The sequence below is a fragment of the Triticum urartu genome, chromosome 5, assembly GCF_003073215.2.
Source record: "Triticum urartu cultivar G1812 chromosome 5, Tu2.1, whole genome shotgun sequence".
Classification (NCBI taxonomy): Eukaryota; Viridiplantae; Streptophyta; class Magnoliopsida; order Poales; family Poaceae; genus Triticum; species Triticum urartu.
In genome coordinates, this window is record NC_053026.1 from 85786994 (window position 1) to 85809344 (window position 22351).

At 43.8% G+C, this 22351-nt stretch overlaps 1 long non-coding RNA gene across 1 annotated transcript; it reads left to right on the forward strand.

Annotated features, from left to right (window-relative positions):
• Positions 1-12023: 12023 nt before the first annotated feature.
• On the forward strand, positions 12024-15406 carry LOC125555707. Its single transcript, XR_007304818.1, has 2 exons — positions 12024-12623; positions 15318-15406. It is a non-coding gene; the product is annotated as an uncharacterized LOC125555707 (long non-coding RNA).
• The last annotated feature ends 6945 nt before the right edge of the window (positions 15407-22351 follow it).

Genomic DNA, 22351 nt, shown 5'->3' on the forward strand with positions numbered 1-22351 from the left:
AGACAAACTTACGGGCATCCTTAAAGAGAGTAGGCCAATAAAAACTGGATTGCAATACCTTGTGTGCAGTTCTATCTCCAGCATGGTGCCCTCCATAGGCTTTGGAGTGACACTTGCGTAGGATCTTTTCCTGCTCATGCTCAGGTACACAACGTCTAATAACACCATCTACTCCTTCTTTATAAATATGTGGGTCATCCCAAAGGTAATGCCTTAAATCATAGAAGAAAATTTTCTTTTGTTGGTATGTGAAACTAGGTGGTATCAATTTAGCAACAATGTAATTAGCATAATCAGCATATCATGGAGCAGTATGAGAAGCATTTATGACATTTAGTTGTTCATTAGGAAAGCTATCATCAATAGGTAGTGGGTCATCAAGAACATTCTCTAACCTAGACAAGTTGTCTGCAACGGGGTTCTCAGCTCCCTTTCTATCAATGATATGCAAATAAAATTCTTGTAGCAGGAGAACCCATCTAATAAGTCTAGGTTTAGCATCTTTATTTTCCATAAGATATTTAATAGCAGCATGATCAGTGTGAATAGTTACTTTAGAATCAACAACATAAGGTCTGAACTTATCACATGCAAATACAACTGCTAAAAATTCTTTTTCAGTAGTAGCATAATTTCTCTAGGCATTGTCTAGAGTTTTACTAGCATATTGAATGACATTTAATTTCTTATCAACTCTTTGTCCTAGAACAGCCCCTACAACATAATCACTAGCATCACACATAATTTCAAAGGGTAAATTCCAATCAGGTGGCTGAGCAATAGGTGCAGAAATCAAAGCTTTCTTAAGTATTTCAAATGCTTCTACACAATCATCATCAAAGACAAAAGGAATATCTTTTTGTAATAGGTTAGTGAGAGGCCGAGAAAATTTTGAGAAGTCCTTAATGAACCTTCTATAAAAACCGGCATGACCCAGAAAACTTCTTGTACCTTTGATGTCCTTGGGACACATCATCTTTTCAATAGCATCAGCTTTAGCTTTATCAACTTCAATACCTCTTTCATAAATTTTATGCCCCAAGAAAATACCTTCATTAACCATAAAGTGGCACTTCTCCCAATTCAAGACAAGATTAGTTTCTTCACATCTCTGCAAAACTCGATCAAGGTTGCTCAAGCAATCATCATAAGAGGATCCATAAACGGAGAAATCGTCCATGAAAACCTGACAAATTTTTTCACAAAAGTCAGAGAATATAGCCATCATGCATCTTTGAAAGGTAGCAGGTGCATGACATAAACCAAAAGGCATACGTCTATAAGAAAAGGTACCGAAAGGACAAGTAAAAGTGGTCTTAGCTTGATCATCAGCTGACACAGGTATTTGAGAGAAACCAGAGTAACCATCTAGAAAGCAAAAATGTGTATGTTTAGATAATCTTTCTATCATTTGATCAATAAAAGGCAAAGGGTAATGATCTTTTTTAGTAGCTTTATTTAATTTGCGGAAATCAATTACCATCTATAACATGTAATAATTCTTTGTGGGATCAATTCATCTTTATCATTAGGAACAACGGTAATACCTCCCTTCTTAGGGACACAATGGACAGGACTTACCCACTGACTATCAGCAACGGGATAAATTATACCTGCCGCAAGCAGATTTAATATTTCCTTTCTTACCACTTCCTTCATCTTAGGATTTAGCCGTCATTGGTGATCAATAACTTGTTTGGCATCCTTCTCCAAATTTATTTTGTGTTGATATAGAGTGGGACTAATGCCCTTAAGATCATCAAGAGTATATCCAATAGCAGCACGGTGTTTCCTCAAAGTTTTTAATAATTAATTTTCTTCATGCTCTGAAAGGTTAGCACTAATAATAACATGATATATCTTCTTTTAATCAAGATAAGCATATTTAAGACTATCAGGTAACGGTTTAAGCTCGAACACGGGATCACCCTTGGGTGGAGGAGGATCCCCTAGGATTTCAACAGGCAAGTTGTGTTTCAGAATAGGTCCTTGTTTAAAGAATACTTCATATATTTCCCTTCTTTCATTCATGAACATATCGTTTTCATGGTCGAGCAAATATTGTTCTAAAGGATCATTAGGAGGAACAACAATAGAGGAAAGACCAATAATTTCATCCTTACTAGGTAATTCCTCATCACGGGGTTGTCTACGGAATTTAGAGAAGTTAAACTCATGAGACACCCAAACCAATAGTAACAACATCCTTTTCACAGTCTATCCTAGCATTAACAGTATTTAAGAAGGGTCTACCAAATATAATGGGACAAAAGCTATCTTGTGGGGAACCAAGAACAAGAAAATCAGTAGGATATTTAACCTTCCCACACAAGACTTCAACATCTCTAACAATCCCAATTGGTGAAATAGTATCTGTATTGGCAAGCTTAATTGTAACATCGATATCCTCTATCTCAGCAGGTGCAATATTGTGCATAATTTCTTTGTATAAGGTATGAGGTATTGCACTAGCACTAGCACCCATATCACATAAGCCATGATAACAATGATCTCCTATTTTAACAGAAATAACAGGCATTGCCTATAATAGGTCTATGTTTATCCTTAGCACCAGGCTTAGCAATTCTAGCAGTTTCTTCACAGAAATAAATAACATGCCCATCAATATTACCGGTCAAGAGATCTTTAACCATAGCAATATTAGGTTCAACTTTAATTTGCTCAGGGGGTTTGTGTGTACTAATATTACTCTTGTTGACTACAATTGAAGCTTTAGTATGATCCTTAATTCTAATAGGGAAAGGTGGTTTCTCAACATAAGCAGTGGGAACAACAGGATCATCATAATTGATAGTCTTTTCTTCAACTTTAATAGGTGCAACTACTTTTGTTTCAATGGGAGGATTACATTTAAACCACTTCTCCTTAGGGAGATCAACATGAGTAGCAAAAGATTCACAAAAAGAAGCTACTATCTCAGAGTCAAGTCCATATTTAGTGCTAAACTTACGGAAAACATCAGTATCCATAAAAGATTTAACACAATCAAACTTATGTGTCATACCTGACTCCTTACCTTCGTCGAGATCCCAATCTTCAGAGTTGCGTTTAATCCTCTCCAATAAATCCCATCTAAATTCAATAGTCTTCATCATAAAAGAACCAACACAAGAAGTATCGAGCATGGAGCGATTGTTGTCAGAAAGCCGAGCATAAAATTTTTGAATAATCATTTCTCTTGAGAGCTCATGATTGGGACATGAATATAACATTGACTTAAGCCTCCCCCAAGCTTGAGCGATGCTTTCTCCTTCGTGAGGCCAAAAATTATATATATAATTACGATCACGATGAACAAGATGCATAGGATAAAATTTCTGATGAAATTCCAATTTCAATTGCTTATAGTCCCATGATCCCATATCATCATATAGCCTATACCATGTCAATGCATCTCCCTTCAAAGATAAAGGGAAGACCTTCTTCTTGATAACATCATCGGGCATACCTGCAAGCTTAAATAATCCGCAAACTTCATCCACATAGATTAAGTGCAAATCGGGATGCAATGTTCCATCTCCTGCAAAAGGATTAGCTAGCAGTTTCTCTATCATACCCGAAGGAATTTCAAAGTAAAAATTTTCAGTAGGTTCATTAGGTTGAGGGGTAACTAATTGTGGTTCCGGACGAGGTGAATATACCCCGAACAAACCCCTCAAAGGATTATGTTCCATAGTAACAAGTGACAGTAAATTTCAGCACACTATATAAATTTTTCCTTACCAAATTCCACCTACCGAAGGCGCTTCACTCCCCGGCAACGGCGCCAGAAAAGAGTCTTGATGACCCACAAGTATAGGGGATCTATCATAGTCCTTTCGATAAGTGAGAGTGTCGACCCAACGAGGAGCAGAAGGAAATGATAAGCGGTTTTCAGCAGGGTATTCTCTGCAAGCACTGAAATTATCGGTAACAGATAGTTTTGTGATAAAGTAATTGGAAACGAGTAGCAAGTAATAAAAGTAAATAAGGTGCATCAAGATGGCCCAATCCTTTTTGTAGCAAAGGACAAGCCTGGAGTAACTCTTATAAGAAGGAAAGCGCTCCCGAGGACACATGGGAATTATCGTCAAGCTAGGTTTCATCACGTTCATATGGTTCGCGTTCGGTACTTTGATAATTTGATATGTGGGTGGACCGGTGCTTGGGCACTGTCCTTACTTGGACAAGCATCCCACTTATGATTAACCCCTATTGCAAGCATCTGCAACTACAACCGAAGTATTAAGGTAAACCTAACCATAGCATGAAACATATGGATCCAAATCAGCCCCTTACGAAGCAACGCATAAACTAGGGTTCAAGCTTCTGTCACTCTAGCAACCCATCCTCTACTTATTACTTCCCAATTACTCCCTCTAGGCCCAAACAATGGTGAAGTGTCATGTAGTCGACGTTCACATGACACCACTAGAGGGATGACAACATACATCTCATCAAAATATCGAACGAATACCAAATTCATCTGACTACTAATAGCAAGACTTCTCCCATGTCCTCAGGAACAAACGTAACTACTCACAAAGCATATTAATGTTCATAATCAGAGGGTTATTAATATGCATATTGGATCTGAACATATGATCTTCCACCAAGTAAACCAACTAGCATCAACTACAATGAGTAATCAACACTACTAGCAACCCACAGGTACCAATCTGAGGTTTGGATACAAAGATTGGATACAAGAGATGAACTAGGGTTTGAGATGAGATGGTGCTGGTGAAGATATCGATGGAGATTGACCCCCTCCCGATGAGAGGATCATTGGTGATGACGATGGTGATGATTTCCCCCTCCCGGAGGGAAGTTTCCCCGGCAGAACAGCTATGTCGGAGCCCTAGATTGGTTCCGCCAAGGTTCTGCCTCGTGGCGGCAGAGTTTCGTCTCGTAAGCTTGCTTATGATTTTTTCTCGGACGAAAGACCTCATATAGTAGAATATGGGCATCTGAGGGCCACCAGGGGGCCCACGAGGCAGGGGGGCGCGTACCCACCCTCGTGGCTGGTGGGTGGCCCCCTCTGGTACTTCTTGCGCTCAGTATTTTTTATATATTCTGGAAATAACTTCTGTGAAGTTTCAGGATTTTTGGAGCTGTGCAGAATAGGTCTCTAATATTTGCTCCTTTTCCAGCCCAGAATCCCAGCTGCCGGCATTCTCCCTCTTCATGTAAACCTTGTAAAATAAGAGAGAATAGGCATAAGTATTATGACATAATGTGTAATAACAACCCATAATGCAATAAATATCGATATAAAAGCATGATGCAAAATGGACGTATCATGGAGCATGGTATAGTTGGTACTCCTGGATCTCAAGTTTCTTTGGTATTCCACCCTTAAAAGTATAATTAGCAAGCATGGTGGAAATTTCATCTTCCGGTATCTTTCTTTTATTAGTAACAATTTCCTTCATATATTTAGCATAAGGATTCATTTTAAGCATATCAGTCAAACGCATACGCAAAAAGATAGGTCTAATCATTTCAGCAAAGCGCTCAAAATCCTCATCATCCTTTTTCTTGGATGGTTTAGGAGGAAAAGGCATGGGTTTCTGAACCCATGGTTCTCTTTCTTTACCGTGCTTCCTAGCAACAAAGTCTCTCTTATCATAACGTTGATTCTTTGATTGTGGGTTATCAAGATCAACAGTAGGTTCAATTTCTACATCATTACTATTGCTAGGTTGAGCATCAACATGAACATCATCACTAGGTTCATGTTCATTACCAGATTGTGTTTCAGCATCAAAGATAGAAATATCATTGGGATTCTCAGGTGTGTCAATAACAGGTTCACTAGAAGGATGCAAAGTCCTAACATTTTTATTTTTCTTCCTCTTAGAAGGACTAGGTGCATCAACGTTTTTTCTTTGAGAATCGTGCTCAATTCTCTTAGGGTGGCCCTCAGGATACAAAGGTTCCTGAGTCACTTTACCTCCTCTAGTTGCAACTCTAACAGCAAAGTCATTATTCTTACTATTCAATTCATTGAGCAAATCATTCTGAGCTTTAAGTACTTGTTCTACTTCAGTGGTAACCATAGAAACATGTTTACTAATAAGTTTAAGTTCACCTTTAACACTAGCCATATAATCACTCAAGTGTTCAATCATATAAGCATTATGTTTCAGTTGTCTACCAACATAAGCATTGAAGTTTTCTTGTTTAACAATAAAATTATCAAACTCATCTAAGCATTGGCTGGCAGACTTATAACAAGGAATATTGCCTTCATTAAATCTATAGAGAGAATTTACCTTTACTACCTGTGTCGTTATCAAGATCATGTATTTCTTCAACAGGAGGCAAATTAAGACCATGTATTTCTTTAATAGGTGGTAAATTCTTAACATCTTCAGCTTTAATACCTTTTTCTTTCATAGATTTCTTTGCCTCTTGCATATCTTCAGGACTGAGAAATAGAATACCCCTTTTCTTCTAAGTTGGCTTAGGAGTTGGTTCAGGAAGTGTCAAATTATTTTCATTGGTCAACATATTATTCAATAGAATTTCAGCTTGATCAACAGTTCTGTCCCTGAAAACACAACCAGCACAACTATCCAGGTAATCTCTGGAAGCATCGGTTAGTCCATTATAAAAGATATCAAGTATTTTCATTTTTCTTGAGAGGATGATCAATCAAAGCATTAAGTAATTGGAGAATCCTCCCCCAAGCTTGTGGGAGACTCTCTTCTTCAATTTGCACAAAATTATATATTTCCCTTAAAGCGGCTTGTTTCTTATGAGCGGGGAAATATTTAGCAGAGAAGTAGTAAATCATATCCCGGGACTACGCACACAACCAGGATCAAGAGAATTAAACCATATCTTAGCATCACCCTTTAATGAGAACAGAAATAAATTAAGGATATAATAGTAGCGAGTTTTCTCATCATTCGTGAACAGGGTAGCTATATCATTTAATTTAGTAAGATGTGCCACAACAGTTTCAGATTCATAGCCATAGAAAGGATCAGATTCAACCAAAGTAATTATATCAAGATCAATAGAGAAATCATAATCCTTATCAGTAATAAATTGTAGGATCTAGAAGTAGACGTGTCTAGAGGGGGGTGATTAGACACTTAGTGCTAAAGTTGCAATTTTTAAGCTTTTTCGGTTTAAGTGGAGTTTAGGCACAATTTCAACACACACAATACATATCAAGCAAGCATGCAAAGAGTATATGAGTAGCGGAATGTAAAGCATGCAACTTGCAAGAATGTAAAGAGAAGGGCTTGGAGAATTCAAACGCAATTGAAGACACGGATGTTTTTCCCGTGGTTCGGATAGGTGGTGCTATCCTACATCCACGTTGATGGAGACTTCAACCCACGAAGGGTAACGGTTGCGCGAGTCCACAAAGGGCTCCACCCAAGGGCAAAGGTTGCGCGAGTCCACACAGGGCTCCACCCACGAAGGGTCCACGAAGAAGCAACCACCCACAAAGGGTCCACGAAGAAGCAACCTTGTCTATCCCACCATGGCCAACGCCCACACAGGACTTGCCTCACTAGCGGTAGATCTTCACGAAGTAGGCGATCTCCTTGCCCTTACAAACTCCTTGGTTCAACTCCACAATCTTGTCGGAGGCTCCCAAGTGACACCTAGCCAATCTAGGAGACACCACTCTCCAAGAAGTAACAAATGGTGTGTAGGTAATGAACTCCTTGCTCTTGTGCTTCAAATGATAGTCTCCCCAACACTCAACTCTCTCTCATAGGATTTGGATTTGGTGGAAAGAAGATTTGAGTGGAAAGCAACTTGGGAAGGCTAGAGATCAAGATTCATATGGTAGGAATGGAATGTCTTGGTCTCAACACATGAGTAGGTGGTTCTCTCTCAGAACATATGAGTTGGAATGATGTGTGTGTTCTGATGGCTCTCTCATCGAATGAGAAGAAGGTGGAGGGGTATATATAGCCTCCACACAAAATCCAACCATTACACAGTTTTCCAATCTTGGTGGGACCGAATCAATAAACTCGGTCGGACCGAAAATGTAAACCTAGTGACCGTTAGTGATTTTCGGTGGGACTGACATGCAACTCGGTGGGACCGATATGGTTAGGGTTTGGGCATAACGTAATCTCGGTGAGACCGATTACACAAACTCGGTGAGACCGAGTTTGGTAATTAGCTAACCAGAGAGTTGGTCAGGCAAACTCGGTGGGACCGATTTGCTCTTTCGGTGAGACCGAGTGGAACTCGGTGAGACCGAAAAGTTACAAAGGGGAAACACTGAGTTTACATTGCAATCTCGGTGGGACCGATTCGCTCTTTCGGTGGGACCGAAAAGTTACGAAAGGGAAACAGAGAGTTTGCAACCCCATCTCGGTGAGACCGAGATCCTTATCGGTAGAACCGAATTGCTAGGGTTTGGCAGTGGCTAATGACAAGTGAAACTCGGTGGCGCCGGATAGGAAGAATCGGTAGGACCGAGTTTGGCTTAGGGTTTAGGTCATATGTGGATATGGGAAAGTAGTTGAGGGTTTTGGAGCATATCACTAAGCACATGAAGCAAGAGGCTCATTAAGCAACACCTCATCCCTCCTTAATAGTATTGGCTTTTCCTAAAGACTCAGTGTGATCTTGGATCATTAAATATAAAATGAAGAGTCTTGAGCTTTTGAGCTTGAGCCAATCCTTTGTCCTTAGCATCTTGAAGGAGTTCCCACAACCTTTAGTCCATGCCACTCCATTGTTGAACTTATCTGAAATATGCTAGATAGAGATGTTAGTCCAACAAGAGATATGTTGTCATCAATTATCAAAACCACCTAGGGAGCACTTGTGCTTTCATAAAGATAGGTGAAATAGCATAAGCAGGATCATATTTCATTCTAGCATTCAGAGATTTTTCTTTAAGCTTAGCTAATAGTTTCTTAAGATCACTTCTATAATTGTAGGCAAGAAAGTCTCTAGCAGTTTCTTCATCCATAACATAACCCTCAGGAACAATAGGCAATTCATATCTAGGGGGAGAATCTTCGTCATCACTTTCATCAATATTATCAGTTTCAATAATTTCATTCTCTCTTGCCCTAGCAAGTTGTTCATCAAGAAATTCACCAAGTGGCACAATAGTATCAACAATAGAAGTAGTTTCATCATAAGTATCATGCAAAGCAGAAGTGGCATCATCAATAACATGCGACATATCAGAATTAATAGCAGAAGCAGGTTTAGGTGTCGTTTCTTATGAGTTTAATAATCCTTCAAGTCATTCCTAGCCCGATCGGCTATATCATTATCGTGCTAAATTTTAATTGTGCTACCTGGTCCAGGTTCTCGGCGCATAATTTTTGACAATGAGCTAATCTTACATCGAACTTCCTCGTCATATCATTTCTCCTTGAACATCAAACTTGATTTCGAGTTTATGTCGTACCCTTGGTTCCCATAACTTTTCGCTTTATCATCATTTGACTTGATGGCATCGCCGATCGATTACATCTTCATGAAATATCTTGACAAATGTGTCATGATCATCATCAGCATTCTGAGCTCTTCCAGGATGTCAATTGAGTTCATGATGAAAAATACCATCCTTGCCCTCGATGATCTGTGTTATCATCGACAACTGTATTGACTTCCCTCCAACACAAACTTGTTCGTGTTTTGTGTTATACCTTGAGATCCTTGCTATCCAGCAATTATTCTTCTTTACCTTGGAGTATTAGCATCTTTTATGTCAAGGATATTGTGAGAATTGCTCCACCTCTTGAGAATTCTTGATATAGTAATACTTCTCGCCATCTCCCTTCGTTTTCTGATCCCCGTGTTGTTTCTAACCTGAATACCGATAATTGAACTATGATGCGTGAATTCAAAACTTCTAGCAATCCTATTGCTTTGGAGTTAATGGTCGATAGTTAATTCTTAGACTATTGGTTATCGAATCAACATTCTAACATTGATCATGCTACCTAAGCCCTTATTTTGGGTGCACTTTTACCGATGTTTAACTGTGTATGTTTTCCTCGATCATACCTCGTTATATCAGTTGATATGACAAGTGTTACCTCCTTGTTCACATAATTATGGAAATCCGTCTTTGGTTAATCTCGATGAATTGTTGCTGACTCCATCAACCACATCCTCATTTTCTCCTTGTTTAATGATGAACTTTTGTTTTGTAACTTGCTTCTATAGTTCATTTCCCGAGAATCTTATAATGTCATCTTGTCAATTTGTGTTGCACCTTTTCTTCTCAGGCATCCTAAGTCTGAGGTATCCCAACACCAATTAGATCCCTCAATCAGATATGCTGGTGGGAACATATTTCCAAGAGTAATAACAATGGTCTTTATATGACCTGGTAAGGTGATATCGTGCCTAGCACACCTGGCCGGAGGACCTATTGTTACCGTTTCCTTTTTAGCAAGGCTATCCTTTCTTCCATGAGGAAATTGTAAGACTTATTCTACAAGTCGTTCCTGATGGATCCTTTGTGTTTCCAAAGTCTGATCTTTACCCAGTGACCATGTCAGTGCTATCTCGAAGCATGTCTGTGGTACTCCAATTTTCAACAAGAACATTTGAAGCCCAATGCTAAATGTTTCATGCTCAATTATCCAAACACCGTTGTATGGGTAATGTCATGAAATTTCTCTCCCCTTACCTAAAGAGTTTTCTACATTATATCATGTCATGGATATCATGCTCTGTTTGTCCTTGGGAAGGATATACCCTTGAAATATGTGTTTAAACACATTTTCCTTTCCATTGTTCTGTTGGATCTGATAATCATAATTTCCTTTCCGTTGTTTTGTTTAACCTTCCTTGTGATCTATATGATATAAGTAGTAATATTTCCCTGCTTATGTAAACACCTCGGTTGTACAACTATGTCAGTAAGACCCTGTTAATATTGTTGATAACATTCCGGTAACCACCGATGGACGAGAACTTTACCTATTGGTCCGCTTCGTTCAATGAGCAGGAAAATGATTCTCTTTGTCCCTCGCCCTTGGTACCGGCATTATTGCCAACATAACTGGCAGGCTATCCTCTGACATGCCTTGCTATCATGACCGTGCAAAATGTCAGCGCCCCTTATCTACTTTTGGCCCACATGGTGGGCCCATAACCCACAGTTCCACATGATCGAAACCTGACTCTCCTATACACCCATGTTCCCAAAGTCAATACTCACGCTTGGCTTCGTGTGTAATTCACGAGCCACCTTCCTAGTGATATATTCTGGTATCAGACGCAATACTTATTCTCGTTCTTCTGAACCCCTTTCATAGTCTGTTTCAGGCATCGAACAATTGCCTGCCTGCTCGAAACTTTCCATGATACCTCCTTACTTTGCTCTCGATATTTTCTTAAATTTCAATTTGAGAGATAGTTTAGTCACCTTCCCCGATGTTATCGACCAGGTAGTCGACCTCACAGAGGCCCGTTCTCCCGGAATACCCACCCTTTATTCTTTCGTAAGTACGATGGAGTTCCCGAAGAAAGGATGTCGACTTCATCATGATGACCTGAAGCAGAGAATTGAAGACATCAATGGAAGTGATCAACTTCTTCGAGAGGAGCATGCCAAGACCGAGAAGATCCGTTATAATATCATAACCAGACATTTCCCCCTTACTCTACCTCTTAAATCTCGGGACGAGATTTCTTGTAGTGGAGGAAGAATTGTGATGCCCGGATAATTAAGCTATAGCGAACCTCTGCTAATGATGCCACGTCACTCGGTTACTATTGTTAATCTCGTGTTAGTTCAAACCCGATTCAAATTCTAATTTAAAATAAAGTCAAATTATTATTTCTTCAAATAGTAAAACAAAAATGTTCGTTGTGTTGAAAATATTAAATAGAAATTTTGATGAATTAACCAACCTCATTTGAATTATTAAAATGCCCTTAACAAATTAATATGTGGTCCAACAACACATAGCTTGGCCATTTTGAATTCTAAAAATAATTATCCTTTTCCAAATATTCTACAAACTTGTTTGTGGCTCAACAATATTGTCGTCAATTTTTGTGCGAAGTTTCACCTTCGACTAAATTCATTTGGTCACTCAATTAAAATGAAGAGTAGTAAAGAAATAAAGAAAACCAGAAAAGACTAGCTAAGGGAAAATAGAAAAGAGGAGGACCTACTCTACTGGAAGATTTATCCCATCTAGCACCATAGCAGACCCAGCCCACACAGGCCTCCTTCTGCCTCCAGCTACAGGAGAGAGAGGTCGTGGCGTCATCCATGGCGCCTTGGCCATGGATGGCCTCCACGTCGCCCTCCCCACGACCTATATGGATGTCGACCGAAACCCTAGAGCACTCCCTTCCTTTCCCCCCTCAATCCCCCTGCGCCCCCTACATCTACTGCTCGGATTTGAGCTCGGAAGATCCGCGGTGACCGCTGCCTCTCCGTTGATTGATGCATCCACAGGCCCCTCCGGCATGCGAGGGCACGTCCTGGAGGTCCGTCCCGGTCGACAGCGTCCGTTCCGGCCGTTGGAGCAAGCAGGGGAGCCGCGTAGAAGGCGTCATCGTCTTCTTCTTCGTCCGGCCATCTCAACCCTCCGTCACCAGCGCCTCTCCGGTCCACCTCAGCCTTACTCAAGCACCTCTTCTGGCTCGCGGTGAGCTCCTCTCCCGTTTCCCCTGTTTTCCCGATTCGATTCATCGCCTTAGATGCCGCCGCGCAACGCCGCGCCTGCCATGGCCGAAACCCCGCCGTAGCCGCCCCAGGCTCGCCCCACGCGCGCTCGCTGCACCCGTGGTCGTGCTCCCCGTAGCTCTGGCCGTCCCAGGCCGCGCCCTCGTGCGTGTGTCCGCTCGGGCTGTGCCCCTACTGCTGTTGCGCTGGTAATTGCTGCAGCTTGTGACTGCCGCTGCTATTTGCTGCTCTACTTGGCTGCAGCTCGGTGCTGTTGCCGCCTGCTATTGCTCCTTGCCGCCACCCGTGCCCACCTCCACAGCCGCCGTGCCCGGCCGCAGCCGCCAGCGTCCACCTTAAGCCCGAGCGCTGGCCATGCCATTCTCGCCCAAGCTCCCCGCGCTCGCGTCCGCTGGTTCCTGTCGCGCCCGTGCTGGTGCGCTGCTGCTGCTGCTCATTGTACTGCTGTTGTTTATGTCGCTGCTGTTGCTCATGCTATTGCCGATGATTCTACTGCTGCCTAGTGTCGTTGTTGCTTTCTACTGCCGCTGTTGTGACCGGCCATGGTCTAGTTAGTAGCTAGTTTAGGAATAGTTAGTGCTTAGGTTAATAGATTGTCTAATAAGGTGTAGTCTATGACGTGTGGTCTCGCTGAATTAGATTAAAGAAATATCATGTAGGAAATTATTAAAACACAAACATGTGGGTCCCCTGTTAGTTAAACTATTTTAAATAAAATCTGTTAAGTAGTAGTCAATGACAAGTGGTCCCTGGCCAGTTTGGCTAGTCAACTGGTCCACAATTGACTGTTGACTAAGCAATCAACTGGGCCCATTGTCAGCCAAACAAGTACATCTCTGAGTACACTCTCTGTGTACCCATAGCAATTAAGGTTAATATATTTTTGAATTAAAATTAAATCCAGAAAAATTAGAAAATCATTTAACACTTTGAAAATTTAAAAAATAATTTGTAACTCGGATGAAAATACTTTGTACATGAAAGTTGCTCAGAATTTCGAGACGAATCCGGATACGCAGCCCGTTCGTCCGCCACACGTCCATAGCATAGCGAACACACAATTTTCCCCCTCCGGTTCGTCTGTCTGAAAACGCGAAACACCGGGGATGCTTTCCCGGTTGTTTTCCCCTTTCGCCGGTATCACCTCCTATTGCGTTAGGGCACACCTAGCACCGTTACTTGTCATGTCATACATCGATATGCATGTGTTTGCATTGTATTCATTGTTTATTCCCCCTCTTCTCTCCGATAGACTAATAGACTAACGTCGCTGCTAGTGCCCCAATCGACTACGGTGTTGACGACCCCTCTCTCTTGCCAGAGCAACCAGGCAAGCCCCCCCCCCCTTGATCACCAGATATCGCCTACTCTTCTCTATACTGCTTGCATTAGAGTAGTGTAGCATGTTACTGCTTTCCGTTAATCCTATTCTGATGCATAGGCTGTCATTGTTGCTATAGTTGTTGATACCTTACCTGCAATCCTAAATGCTTAGTATAGGTTGCTAGTTTATCATCAGTGGCCCTACATTCTTGTCAGTCCGCCATGCTATACTATCGGGTCGTGATCACTCGGGAGGTGATCATAAGTATATACTTATACATAATATATGATACTTGTGGTGACAAAAGACGGGTCGGCTCGAGGAGTACCCGCGAGTGATTCACGGATTGGGGGCTGAAAGGACCTTTGTCCCGACGGCCCTCTGGGTGGATCTTTGTGGCGGAGCGACAGGGCAGGTTGAGACAACCTAGGAGAGAGGTGGGCCTGCCCTGGTCGGCGTTCGCGGTGACTTCAAGATAACACGCTTAACGAGATCTTGGTATTTGATCTGAGTCTGGCTATTGGCCTATACGCACTAACCAACTACGCGGGAATAGTTATGGGCACTCGACGTCATGGTATCTGCCGAAGACTTCGTGACGTCAGCGACTGAGCGGCGCACGCCGCGTTGGACCGCGTAACGTAACTTCCTTTGTAATGGAGGTTGCTAGGTCTGCTCACCGGCCGCGTACGCAACGTGCAGGTGTGCAATGGGCGATGGGCCCAGACCCCTGCGCGCATAGGATTTAGACCGGCGTGCTGACCTCTCTGTTGTGCCTAGGTAGGGCTGCAACGTGTTGATCTTCCGAGGCCGGGCATGACCTAGACAAGTGTGTCCGGACAAAGGGGATCAAGCATTTTGGGAAATGTGGTGCACCCCTGCAGGGAAGTTAAACTATTCGAATAGCCGTGATCTTCGGTAACAGGATGACTTGGAGTTGTACCTTGACCTTATAACAACTAGAACCGGATACTTAATAAAACACACCCTTTCAAGTGCCAGATACAACCCGGTGATCACTCTCTAACAGGGCAACGAGGAGAGGATCGCCGGGTAGGAATATGCTATGTGATGCTACTTGGTGGACTTACCTTCTACTCTCTTCTACATGCTGCAAGATGGAGGAGGCCAGAAGCGTAGTCTTCGACAGGACTAGCTATCCCCCTCTTATTCCGGCATTCTGCAGTTCAGTCCACATATGATACCCCTTTTCCATTTGATACCAATGCATACATATGTAGTGTAGCTCCTTGCTTGCGAGTACTTTGGATGAGTACTCACGGTTGCTTTGCTCTCCCTTTTCCCCTTCCTATACCCGATTGCTGCGACCAGGCGATGGAGTCCAAGAGCCAGACGACATCGCTGACGATGACTCCTACTACTCTGGAGGTGCCTACTACTACATGCAGCCCGCTGACGACGACCAGGTGTAGTTTAGGTGGATCCCAAGCAGGAGGCCTGCGCCTCTTTCGATCTGTATCCCAGTTTGTGCTAGCCTTTTTAAGGCAAACTTTTTAAACTTATGTCTGTACTCAGATATTGTTGCTTCCGCTGACTCGTCTATGATCGAGCTCTTGTAGTCGAGCCCTCGAGGCCCCTGGCTTGTAATATGATGCTTGTATGAATTATTTTAATTGTAGAGTTGTGTTGTGATATCTTCCCGTGAGTCCCTGATCTTAATCGTACACGTTTGCGTGTATGATTAGTGTACGATCAAATCGGGGGCATCACAGACACTCTGTTTGTCTATGTATTCACACATGTACTAAGTTTCCGGTTAATACAATTCTAGCATGAATAATAAACATTCATCATGATATAAGGAAATATAAATAACAACTTTATTATTGCCTCTAGGGCATATTTCCTTCAGTCTCCCACTTGCATTAGAGTCAATAATCTAGATTACATAGTAATGATTCTAACACCCATGGAGTCTTGGTGCTGATCATGTTTTTCTCGTGAGAGAGGCTTAGTCGACGTGTCTGCAACATTCAGATCTATAAGTATCTTACAAATCTCTATGTCTCCCTCCTGACTTGATCGCGGAAGAAATTGAAGCGTCTCTTGATGTGCTTGGTTCTCTTGTGAAATCTGGATTCCTTTGCCCTGGCAATTGCAGCAATATTGTCACAAAAGATTTTCATTGGACCCGATGCACTAGGTATTACACCTAGATTGGATATGAACTCCTTCATCCAAACTCCTTCATTTGCTGCTTCTGAAGCAGCTATGTACTCCGCTTCACACGTATATCCCGCCATGACGCTCTGCTTAGAACTGCACCAACTGACAGCTCCACCATCCAATAAAAATACGTATCCGGTTTGTGACTTAGAGTCATCCGGATCAGTGTCAAAGCTTGCATCGACGTAACCGTTTACGATGATGTCTTTGTCACCTCCATAAACGAGAAACATATACTTAGTCCTTTTCAGGTATTTCAGGATGTTCTTGACCGCTGTACAGTGATCCACTCCTGGATTACTTTGGTACCTCCCTGCTAAACTAATAGCAAGGCACACATCAGGTCTGGTACACAACATTGCATACATGATAGAACCTATGGCTGAGGCATAGGGAATGACTTTCATTTTCTCTATATCTTCTGCAGTGGTCGGGCATTGAGTCCGACTCAACTTCACACCTTGTAACACAGGCAAGAACCCTTTCTTTGACTGATCCATTTTGAACTTCTTCAAAACTTTATCAAGGTATGTGCTTTTTGAAAGTCCAATTAAGCGTCTCGATCTATCTCTATAGATCTTGATGCCCAATATATAAGCAGCTTCACCGAGGTCTTTTATTGAAAAATTCTTATTCAAGTGTCCTTTTTTGCTATTCAGAAATTTAGTATCATTTCCGATCAACAATATGTCATCCACATATAATATCAGAAATGCTACGGAGCTCCCACTCACTTTCTTGCAAATACAGGCTTCTCCAAAAGTCTGTATAAAACCATATGCTCTGATCACACTATCAAAACATATATTCCAACTCCGAGAGGCTTGCACCAGTCCATAAATGGACCGCTAGAGCTTGCACACTTTGTTAGCACCTTTTGGATCGACAAAACCTTCTGGTTGCATCATATACAACTCTTCTTTGAGATATCCATTAAGGAATGCAGTTTTGACATCCATTTGCCAAATTTGATAATCATAAAATGGGCAATTGCTAACATGATTCGGACAGACTTAAGCATCACTACGGGTGAGAAGGTCTCATCATAGTCAACTCCTTGAACTCATCGAAAACCTTTCGCAACAAGTCGAGCTTTGTAGATAGTAATATTACCGCCAACGCCAGTCTTCTTCTTGAAGATCCATTTATTCTCTATGGCTTGCTGATCATCAGGCAAGTCAACCAAAGTCCACAGTTTGTTCTCATACATGGATCCCATCTCAGATTTCATGGCCTCAAGCCATTTTGCGGAATCTGGGCTCATCATCGCTTCCTCATAGTTCGTAGGTTCGTCATGGTCAAGTAACATGACCTCCAGAATAGGATTACCGTACCACTCTGGTGCGGATGTTACTCTGGTTGACCTACGAGGTTCGGTAGTAACTTGATCAGAAGTTTCATGATCATCATCATTAGCTTCCTCACTAATTGGTGTAGGAATCGCTGGAACTGATTTTTGTGATGAACTACTTTCCAATAAGGGAGCAAGTACAATTACCTCATCAAGTTCTACTTTCCTCCCACTCACTTCTTTCGAGAGAAACTCCTTCTCTAGAAAGGGTCCTGTCGGTGTCAAAACCGGCGGATCTCGGGTAGGGGGTCCCGAACTGTGCGTCTAAGGTGGATGGTAACAGGAGGCAGGGGAAACGATGTTTTACCCAGGTTCGGGCCCTCTTGATGGAGGTAAAACCCTACGTCCTGCTTGATTTATTCTTGATGATATGAGTATTACAAGAGTTGATCTACCACGAGATCGGAGAGGCTAAACCCTAGAAGCTAGCCTATGGTATGATTGTATGTTATTGTGTCCTACAGACTAAAACCCTCCGGTTTATATAGACACCGGACAGGGCTAGGGTTACACAAGGTCGGTTACAAGGGAGAAGATATACATATCCGTATTGCCTAAGCTTGCCTTCCACGCCAAGTAGAGTCCCATCCGGACACGAGACAAATTCTTCAATCTTTTATCTTCATAGTCCAACAGTCCGGCCAAAGGATATAGTCCGGCTGTCCGGAGACCCCTAATCCCGGACTCCCTCAGTAGCCCCCGAACCAGGCTTCAATGACGATGAGTCCGGCACGCAGTGTTGTCTTCGGCATTGCAAGGCGGGTTCCTCCTCCGAACATATCACGGAAGAGTTTGAATACCAGGACAGTGTCTGACCCTGCAAAATAAATTCCACATACCACCGTAGAGAGAATAATATTTCCACAAATCTTAATCTACTGACATGCTTTGGCAACATGACGTCAGGCCATAGCTCGGTGATTATTCGAATCGTTTTTCTTCAACCAGCTCCACACATAACACGAGGCGGTTTCTTGACACGTCTTGTCAAAGCAGAGATCGTGTTCCCCTAATTACGTGATCCTCATCAATACGGTCGTGGGTAACCCAACCGTGCCTAGGACTCCTAGATTCTAGGCAAGTCCCAAACGACCACTAGGAGGATGCTTGATATTCACCCTCTTTATAAAGGGACAAGGCTTTTACTTTTTCCCCTCTCGTGCTCAATCGAATCCTTCTCCCGCCTCGAGTTCTAACACCCAAAGCTCAGGTCAGGTGCTTCGGACCTTCAATCATGTCCGGATCCAGCCTTCAAGGCCGGTGGATGCCCTCCTCCGTTACGGAAGAGGATATCAAGAAGTTGAGGGAGGCCAGATACCTGACCGCCGAGGTTTCGCATCAGCTGCCTGCCCGAGGGCAGGTCGTCCCTACTCCCGAACCCAACGAGAACGTTGTGTTCATCTCCCACTTCCTCCGAGGCCTAGGCCTCACCCTGGATCCCTTTGTTAGGGGTTTGATGTTCTATTACGGGCTAGATTTCCACGATCTAGCCCCGGACTCCTTTCTCCACATCTCGGCATTTATTGTCGTGTGTGAGGGCTTCCTCCGCATTACCCCTCACTTCGGCCTGTGGCTCAAGACCTTTGACGTGAAGCCGAAGATGGTCGAGGGGCAGTATGCAGCGTGCGGAGTCGCATTAATAAGCAAGATAGCAGGAGCTCCGTGGCCAAAAGGTTCCTTTCTAGAGGTGTCCGGATTATGGCAACGGGAGTGGTTTTACATCACAGCTCCCAGAAGTGCCAAGTGGGTGGCTGCCCCTGCTTTCCGCTCGGGCCCTCCACCACAACTGATGTCATGGATTAGCAAAGGACTGAGCTGGGGTCCAGCCAAGGACGTGCCTATACTGCAGAGCCGCATTCAAGATCTCTTTGAAGGAGATTTCAGTCTGGTTACGGTGGTGCAAGTCATGCTAGTTCGACGAATCTAGCCATGCAAACGCCGGCCCCTCCGCATGTGGGAGTTCAACCCAGAAGGGCCGCGCACTATTCAGAATTTCCTCGACCTGACGCATGAGGAGATGTACAAATCATTCTTCGGACCCCAAATAGAGTGTCCGGATACTACCGAGGACGTGGGCCCGAGCAACAACCATACCGCCGACCAAGTAAGTAATCCTCTAGCCGAACACACCGTCTTTCATTTACCATGACGTCATTCTGAGAAATCGCTCTTTGACCAGGACTGGCTAACAAAGGCGAAGATGATTCGGTGTTCGGCCCCCCTTCCTGAGGTTTGGAGAATCCAGTACTGGAAAAGATGCTCGAGCTAGCACCTTGCCTGGAGCCTTGAAGGAAGATAAGGGGGGGGGGAATAATGAGGTCAAAAGCGGGTCCCCATCGCTACCAATTCCAACCGAGGGAATGAGCGCCTCCGTGAAGGAGGATAACCAAGGGGAAGAATCTGACCTTCTCTCGCTTCAGGGAAGGAAGAGGACTGCCTCTGAAGATCCAGAAACCAAGGCTTCCAAACGGGAGAAGAAGTCTCCACCAGAGGGTCCTGCCTCGGAGGGTGCTTTTGCCGCACAAAGTCCGCGCGAGGATCAGCCCTCCAACGAGCTGTAAGTAATCAAAAAGTACTTTAATAGTGGAGATATACTACCTTACCTCTGGGGAAAATAACTGAAGCGTTTATCTTGCAGTTCGGATCTTAGCCCTTCTCAGCAGAGCTCGTCTTCGGGGGATCTTCTTCCAGAGATGATGGAGAGCGAAACGCCTCCCCCGGACTCCCCCGCTCAAGAAGCGGGCGACCTTGAAGTGTTGTCACGGAGGGCCTCTCCGGATCTGATGAGGCCAGAAGATAATCCTATAGTCACCCGAAATCCCCAGCGTCTGTCTCTTGAAGAGAGCAAACAAAAGAGTCCGGCACTGTCTGGTATGCGGTCGGACGTACTGAGGGAGCTATTGGAGCGAGCGGCCATCTCAGAAGAACACCGTACGTTGATGGGTACGGTGATGGAAAGAATTTCGTCCACCGAAAGCGGATTGCATGAAGCTTTTATGAGTCTACTGATGGGCTTTGAGGTACGTGAAATGATATATTTATGATAGTATCACACATTTTTAGGTGTGCCCTATGTAGATAGTAGCCCCTGAGACTCTGGTTGTCTCCGAGAATGGCGGCGAACAGAGGATCGTAGTCCCAGGTAATAACCATACCTCTTTATGTGCAGGTGATGGGAGCTCCGGTGGCTGGCCGGATTAATGAGTTTGCCGAACTAAAGCGGCAACTTGATGCGGCAGATGCCGACATCGAGCTTGTTAACAAGCGGCTTGACGAGGCACAGGGTAAGTAATGTTTTTCCGGCCAATGTCACATGGTAAGAGCAGCGTGATGCCAGTATCTTTAATATGTTGTGACTGCAGATGGAGCTGCCGCCCTGGAGACCCTTCGGGCGGAACTTGCCCGAGCCACCGAACAAACAAGGATTAGTAATGCGGACGCTTTAAAGGCGGCCGAAGAGTTAAGAGCCGAGAAGGCCACGCATTGCGAGAGCAAAGAAAATATGGCCAAGATGGTTGTAAAGTTAAAAGACACTGCCGACCATTGCCGGTTCCTTGAAGAAGAAAACCGAGCGAAGGCGATGGACCTTGAAAAAGCCGCGATGGCGGCCAAAGACACCCGCTCTGCCATGAGGGCAAAGAAGGAAGAGCTGCGTGAAGCTGGTGATATTGTGGCTGGGAAGCCCTTTTTGCTGCGTAGGAAGTTCGGAGATCCGCGGTATGCCCCTCTGGATCGGCTGTGGAGTTCGACAGACACATATATGGACTTGGCGGCAAGCGCTGTCGATGCGGCCGAATACTTCCGAGATCAAACAGATCGTGAAGTGGACAAGCTGTTCTGGTCGCAATTTAACGTTCCAGAGCATCTGCTTCCCTTGACTGATCAGCTAGCCGAATGGGCCGAACTCAATAGATTGTCCGGACTTGCCATGAGGTCCGTCGTAGATCATCTGTGGCCGGAAAAACCGAAGCCGAACAACTATTTCAGCTTAGTGCAGCAGTTCCTTGGAGCGGTGCCGTGCATCAATGCGATGAAGAGGTCGGGGTGTATAGAAGGCTCGCGGATGGCCCTTTCCCATGTCAAAGCATACTGGGCAGAGATGGATGCTACCACTATTGCGGCGCAGGGTTCGGCCATAGGCCGAGTGGCTGCCGAGCACTATTTCGAAGAAGTTCTCGAGGGTGCTCGTTTGATAGAGGCCCAGTGCTCGAAGAATATTATGTTTGAGTGACATGTATTCCCATTGTAAACACAATGTTTTTATGAAATTTATTAAGGCTGTATTTATACTTTTGCCTGGAAGTAATATGATGCCTCCTGTGCGGCCGTTTATGTATATATGTATATAACCTGAAAGATTGCAGTCGTCGGCTTCAGCCCCCACGCATGTAATGCGGGGGTGTTCGCAGAAGACCCGTGTTCACACTTAATCCAACGTCTTGGTCCTAATAAGGAGGTGATAGTGCAGCGAACGAGGCAACCGGACTATAATGCTTTAACACTTTCACTTAGCCATAGGAGTTTGACGGTGGGGCTACTATATAGCCCCTGGTGGCTCCGCACTCTCCCGAATTCGGGGTGCGTACATGCCTGGCCGGGAAACGGCCCTTCGTTAAGGCGGAGGAATTTTAACATTCCGATAGGTCATTGAGTGGTTGACCAGTCTCACGCTATATCATGACAGTCAGTTTTCGGCTTTCTCTACTGAGGTACTCGTCCGGATGACCCAGGGCACAATCGCAGTAGTTCTCCTGGTGCCGCCTTAGCGGATAGAGCGGAACGTAAGGCAACAAAACACAGGAGCCGGGAAAACCCAACATTTGACCAA